Here is a 7,766-nt window from a genome sequence, read left to right as displayed (position 1 = left end):
ACGTGTTACATTTAGGGCATGGAAAGTGTTACATTTAGGGCATGGAAATAAGTGTACAAGTTATTATTTGCAAGGTTCAGTCATTAGTCAGGCAGATAAAGTTACTGATCTGGGCGTCTTAATAAGTCAGGATTTAAAGTTTAGCCAACAGTGCAGCAAAGCTAGTAACAAAGCCAATAAGATGCTTGGGTTTATCAATAGATCTATTTCAAAGAATCTGAAGAAGTTCTTCTGTCCTTATATACAAATTTGGTAAGACATCATTCGGAGTATTCTGTTCAGTTTTGGTCTCCTTATCTTAGGAAAGATATTAATGTATTGGAAAGGGTTCAAAGGCGGGCTACAAGGCTAATAAGTAGTCTTTCTCATTTAGACTATGATTCCAGGCTTAGAAGGCTAAAAATGTACAGTCTTGAGCAAAGAAGAGACCGAGGGGACATGATTCGGTTGTTTAAATTTATTAAAATGAAAGATGTTATGGGGCTGAAGCTTAGCACTGAAAACAGGACAAGGGGTAATTGTTTTAAGCTATTTAAATCTCAGGCTAACATGGATATTCAGGGTAGTGGAACCTTGGAACAGCTTACCGGAAGAGGTGGTAATGAGCAAGTGAGTAGATAGTTTTAAGAGGGCCTTTGATCTTCACTGGGAATTGTAAATTGACTAGGACCAGGCTGGCTGGGCCCATAGCATGTTGCTGGTCGTCACTTTTGTCTTTGTATTTATTGAGAGATTTTAAAAGCAAATAAGAAAAGATTAAAAAATGAACAGCTGCAAGAAAATGATGTTTTAAAATTCAACCGTTTGTCTGTACGAAAAATTACAAAAATTAAAAAATAATACTGATAAAATTTTTTTAAAAAAATGTTTACAATACATTTCAAAATAAAACAAGTTTTAATGATTAAAATTGTTATTGATGCTGAATTTTCCGCAGTAATTTTACTAAACATTTCAGAATTAGTTCAAATTGTATTTTTTAAAACAATGTCATATTCTGCTTTAGAATGAATGAATTGTTTATTTTTATTTCTGTCTACAAACATGATCCATTACTTTGGATACACACTCTCAAAAATAATTCCTTCAATTGACGGAAATTCTCTTGGCAGCAGTGCTGCCGGACTTTTCACGATTTTTAACGGATTTCCGTTTTTATTTTCTCTTGTCAAATGAAGGAACGTCCTTCTTATTTCTTTTCGTCATAGGAGGAAAATTTTCCGTCATTTGACGAATTTTCGTTTTTATATTCTCCTGTCAAATGAAGAAAGTTTCGTCTATATTTTTCCCGTTGTGGGAGGAATATTTTTTGTCATTTGACACTTTCCCCGTTTCTTTTCTTCTCCGTTAAATGTGGGAAATTTTTCGTTGTTTGAAGAAACGTCCGTTATGGTAGTTTCTGTTACATGAAGTCAACTTTTCGTTATTTGAAGAAATGCTCGTTATTTTTGTTTGCTACATGAATGATTTATTTCGTTGTTTGAAGAACGTCCGTTATGATCGTTTCTGTCAGATGAAAGGCAATTTGCGTTATTTGAAGAAACTTTTTTCTTTTTTGTTTCTGTTAATGAGGTGTTTTACAAATATTTTTTTCAGATACTTTGAAGCTGTATTTTTTCTTAGTCCGAAACGTGGATACATCAAACCACCAAAATCCCAAGTAAAATCTTAGACCACACCCCCTCCCCCGCGAAAAAACTCCCCAAAAATAATTACAAACTTATTTAAAAACAACTTTTAATTTTTTTAGTTTTAGAATATGTTGTCAGTCGAAAATTTTCGGAAACGGCAACCCAAAATTTTCGAATCAAATACGCCTCTGAAAATTCCACAAGAAAGTTCAAAAGTAGATTCCTTATTGCTAAATGTATTTATCAAAAATCTATTTTTGTCACCTGAAAGCAGGTATCTTATTACATAGCGGTTTCAAAATGCAGGTTTCTTTCATAAAAGACGACAAATGGTGTAAGTTTCAAATTTTCATAAACCTCATAAAAATTTTAAGAATATGAAAATTAGTTTGTGAAAAACGGCCATTTCGTGTAATGAGATAACCACTTTCAGAGGCTGAAAACAAAATTATGAAAAATTGATTGTATGCTGATCAACTTGAGATTTACTCACTCTGGTATTTTTCTGAAGTTCTATTTAAATAAGAACCTGAAAAATGCACGCTGTAAAACATATATAATGGATAAAAAATGTGCTTAGTATTGGAAGAAGATAAATTCGTCTAGTATCACACAGTAAAATACAAAAAGAAAAAGAGTGTAGAAGAATGTAGAATTAACTTTATTTTTATAAGCATTTATACATACAGGTAATATTAACAACATCAGCAATTTCATTCCAATGTAAAATGAATCTTTTGCAAATGAATAAAAAATAGAATCTCTTGAAAATTCAATTAATTTTATTTATATTCTTGTATCAACTACCATCTTTATGGATATGAATAATTGACTAAAATAAAGAATTGAAATTGACATTATATGATAAAATTTAATTGATTTAAATATGTTAACCATAATTGAGACTAGATAATTTAGAAATAGATTTACACCCCAAATAAGAATATAGTTTCTTTACTTTTTTTTTATTTGTTCAAAGAGTATATGATATTTTGAACAAAATATACAACAGTCATTTTACATAGTTTTCCAATCATAAAATTACACTAACTAGATAAATAATAAAGCTTGATTTAATTTTTGATATTAGTAATTAAAATTTTAATTTCTGAAATTAAGGTTTGCAACATAAATGTAAGCTTCTATACATAATTTTATGAATAAAGAAACGGGAGAATAGCCACAAGTTTCAAATTAAGACATTCCGAAAATTATGTAAAAATATTACAATTTTGAAAAATAGACGAGAGCAAAGTATAAAAATTACCAGGCAATTTTTTTCTTTTTGCTTGCTTGTTTGAGCAAATTACTTCTAGTAAGGTACCTTTGATCTATACTTTGGTTTTATATTGTTTTTAGCTTTATAGTGATATGACAACACTGCCCATATAGTTTGAATCTTTATCACCGTAGTTTTCAATGCAACTGAATTTCTTTTTGCGAAGCAACAAATTTCAGATAATACATGTTTAAGAGTAACTTAAAGTATTAAAAGTATTTTACATCCATTAACTTTGAAACAGCAATGTAGATTTAGTGGTAATAGCATGTATAACTAAAAAAAAATTAATCCCATAATAAACACTGTAAAGTAATACAGAATTATCGGCAATAATTTCCAATGTAGCAAAATTAGCATTTAGATAGCGACTATTGACATCAATATGTTTATTCATCCATATTTACTAATTCATTAGCATTTCTTCAATTAAAATTTTTAATCTGTCTTTTAATTTTTAAATGACTAATTTTTTTTTAGCCAAATCAATTTTTCTGCCAATTTTATTAGTTTCAGCAGTGAACAAAATGTTTTTCACAGATTGTTTGAGTAAGAAAAACCTATTTAAAAAAAAAAAAAAAAACCTTAAGAGTCTTGACTAAAATCTCAAATATTTTTTTTGTGAGTTCTGTGCCACTAAGGATATTTTTTTAATGCAGTAATTTAAAAAAATTGACACTTTAAATAAAAGTATAATTTTCAAGGATAATTGTATATCAAACCATTGCTGAATGGGGTCGTTTCCTAAATTTGAAAGTATTTTTTTTTTCTGAAAGAGCATGTTTAAAAACATAGTATTTGATCATTTTTAAAATAATTTGACAAAGTTTACTATTTTTAAAAAATTATTTAAATTGATGCACAGACTCAATTTTAATTTTTACTCTTCTGCCCATGACATAACACATGATGAACTGCCATTCGCACAGAGCATAATATTTAATTCGCTTCTTTACTCACATGTATGGCAAGGATATGGTTGACAGCAAGCGTAGAGCGCAATATTAAATTTGCTTTTTGGTTATCGTAATGTGGAATTGTGGTACACAGTAAGTGTAAGCATTCAGAGTGCCAGTGAAGTATGCGCATAAGCTGATCATTTGTGACGTCATAAAGACCATGCCTTGTTTGAAAAATCGGACATTAAAAAAATTAATTAAAAAATAACTGCTGGGAAAATGAAAGTATTTTCTAGGTCCATGTTATTATTATTTATTTTGCACATTCTATCAACTCCAGTGACTAAAAGTAGTACTTTTGACTGAAGAAAACAACTCCACTGTTTATTCAATTAAGAACAACATTCCCAATATCAGTTGGTCTTAAAACTTTTACTTAAATTTGCATTGATAAGTTTTTGTTCAATAATGATTAAGTTGCAGAACATTAATGAAGAAACTATTCTTAAAATGTCTCAAATACAGTATACTCTCTATATCACGAAGTCGAAGGGACGGTAAAAAAAGTTTGAGCTATCAAGTTTTCGAGATAACAAGGGTATAATCATAATTTAAAATATTTTAAAAATTAGTCACACTAGTTAAAAATAAGTGGAAACATATAATGAAAGCTTAAAAAAGGACACTCTAAAGAAGTAGAAAAATGTAGTGATTTACCACAACTAAACTGATCAAAGATTTGGATTACTAAGTTACAGAATGGTTTCAAACGAGTTTCGAGTGCTCCGGAACAAAAGAAGTTAGACAAAGGATTTCACCATTCCCTGCGTCTCTAAAGGGGTTTTCCGTTCATCTCCCATTTTCAAGGAGGTGAAAATAGGGTCAAACGGTCCAACGAAATGGCATGAGAAAGGGGCAAAAAGATTTAGGTACGTTTCTTGGACTTAAATTTTCTGAATCCCCTAGGCTGCACAATGAAAGTGACAGAAGATAAGCTTCGCCTAATCATTCGTAACCCTAGAGAGAAATAATGAAGGGGTGTGAAACTTTTGGAAACATTCCTTGAGTGGCTTCAAGACAATAAACTGCGGTTTTTCCGAAAAAGTCATATTTAACTTCGAAAAATATTCCACATAACAAGGTTTTGATTAAAAACGCTTCAACATAAGAATGAAAAATAACATTAGAAAAATATACAAAAGGCGAGAAATAATTTTTCGTCATATCAAGTTTTTCGAGATATACTGTACTTGAAAGACATAGCACAGAATTAAAATATAAATGTCAAAGGCACCAAAAACTAAGCCTTTTGATTAGGTTCTTGGTTCTTCTTTCCCGGTTTATTTCTGCAAAGACACTGAAAGAAAAGAAAAGAAATTATCACAAGACAATAAAACTAAACAGAGAAGGGTGCAGCAGCATGCCTGCTGTTTAAAAAATTCTTGCCCTTTTCCATACCTTGAGTCAATTAAAGGTGAGCATTTTTGAAAATAAGAAGAAAATATTTGAAAAAATTGGCTTCTATTTTAAGTGACTAAAAAAACTTGAAGGTAAAAAAGATTAACATAGTTGCAACCATCCATAAATAATCAACATTCCAAAAGTGATGTAATTTTGTGTTTACCTATGCATTTTTAAAAAACACTTAAAGTAGGTTACAGTAATTTTAACATTATATGGGAACTGTTCACATGTGCCCTTAGAGGTTGTTCATAGGATCCCCACCATTCACCTTAGAACAAATTGCAAAAGTGTAAAATCTAAATTTACTAAAAAAAAGGAAATATTTTCATTAATTTACTTGAATGTTCATGCGGTCAGACTGGTATTGAGATCACTCAAACAATTTTCTAGATTTTTTGCAAGTCAATTTTGCACTGGCAAAAAATTTGAATTCTGAAGTCTCACATTTGAGGTTTCATATGCTAGTGATTAATCTTTTGAAGTTACATCATACCACATGCAACTTTCGACTGTAAACAAGACTAATAAAAAAGTTTAAACCAATTTAAGCAGGAAATTTTCCTTTTTTTTGAAAAAAAGTGAGGTGAAGTTATGAAAATTGTAGGATATTTAGTATAAATTTGAAGGTATTAGGAATTATAGGATTTTTTTAAAATTAGAACAGTACCTACACCTGTAATAGTAATAAAGATGTACTAGGAGATTGAAAAACTGTTCCATAAGAGACAATGACAATAAAGAGCTGGAACAAATAGATAAAATTCTACTGGACAGAAGTTTTTTTTTCTATCATATTCTTTCAACAAAACAAGATTGCAAATTTCTTTTCTAAATAAATGTTAAATGCATACTTAGAGAATGTGCTTTCTTTTACTAGAAAGGTGTTTATTTTTGGATGGGTCTTGGTAAATACTTCCCAAACAAACATACCCAAATATTAACTATAACTTACTTAAATTATTAAAATTAAGTCACACATGCATGACAATAACATAACGCTGAATGAACTAATTCAGAAAATATATTACTTGCATGTATTGCTGCTTTCCATCCAAAAATATTAAAAACTCTTCTGAATTTTAATATTGTCCCCTATAAACAAACAAAAAATGCATTTTGCTAAAATTATGCAAGTGATGATTTCAAAAGTTTTAGGACACAATTTTTATAAAATTTTAGTACATTTTTAAGACAACAAATATCAATTTTTTTTTGAAATTTAAATGTAATTCATTAGCTTGATTTTCGTATTGGATTATAAAACGTTTCAAATTCTTGAACCCTCTTGTGTATGAGAGCCGTTTTAAAAAATTAAGATGCATTAGCAATTAAAGAAAATACATTCACATATTATTTCCTTCTTAAGTCTATCTAGTTTTGAACCGCCATATACATAGGATGAACTCACAACAATATATATTTATTTCTAACCCTGAATTGAACTCTTTCTTCTTCTTTTTACTGATATTTAAAATTTTCTCCCCCTTAAATGTATTAAACGGTAAGATTGTTGAAACTGAGAAAAGGGGGAAGGAAATTCTGTACCGGCAAAAAGTATGAAACACCCAATTTTTGGGGAAAATTTCATTGTTCTCATTTGATTCTTAACAATTAGAAGGCTAGTAAAATCGAGCTCAGGTTCTATTGGATAAAAAAATCACGTACACCATTAAATTAATTTTTTCTCATTACAGTCAACTCTCAATAACTCAAAGTCCCTAGGGACAAGCTAAAACCTTCAAAGAATCGGTAGTTTGAGTTATCGGAAGTTCCTTTCTTAGTCTTTTAAAGAATAATTTGTATTTTCTTCTTCAGGAACAGTGCATATTAGATAAACTATAACACAGATAGTTGGGACAAAATTAAATATAAGTACAACATAGAAATATTTTTACAGAGAGAATAATTAAAAAGATACTCTGAAAAAGGAAGTTAGTTTCACCTGCTTAGGCTTTTTATTGCATTTTAAAATGTCATTAAATTTGTATGCTGTGGGCTCAATTTTTTTTCTCTTGATCAATCTTATTGTCTTCAAAAATCTTTTTCTTCTCAAAGCAGATTCTGTGAATCATCCACAAAAAAACTTTTTTCAATTTTGGCCAAAATTTTAAGTCTCTCTAAGACTAGCCAGCAATAAAATTTTTAACTGTCAGCCACAGCAAAAAATATCCACTACTTTTCCTCACACAATCTTGCAACACTACGCGCTTTAAGGAGCAGTACTGTATAAATAATCAACCTTAAGTAACTTGATAAGCAAAGCAATGAGTTAAAGAGAATTTTTTTTTTTTTTAATTTCTTACATCGACTGCATTTTTATGCTTAAAATGAAAACTAAATTTTCGTAAAAACTTTTTACGAAATTTTTTTTTTAAGCCATAAAGTTTTCCCAAGAAGCGCTCACCAAAGATCCAAATGAAACATTTTATTTTAATTCAAGTATGTATTTGTTCAGAGTGACATGCATTAGCATTTGAATGAATTCAATGTTGT

The sequence above is a fragment of the Uloborus diversus genome, unplaced genomic scaffold (genome assembly GCF_026930045.1).
Source record: "Uloborus diversus isolate 005 unplaced genomic scaffold, Udiv.v.3.1 scaffold_14, whole genome shotgun sequence".
Taxonomy (NCBI): domain Eukaryota; kingdom Metazoa; phylum Arthropoda; class Arachnida; order Araneae; family Uloboridae; genus Uloborus; species Uloborus diversus.
The sequence above is the reverse complement of the archived record's forward strand: the minus strand, read 5'-3'. Positions refer to the sequence as shown.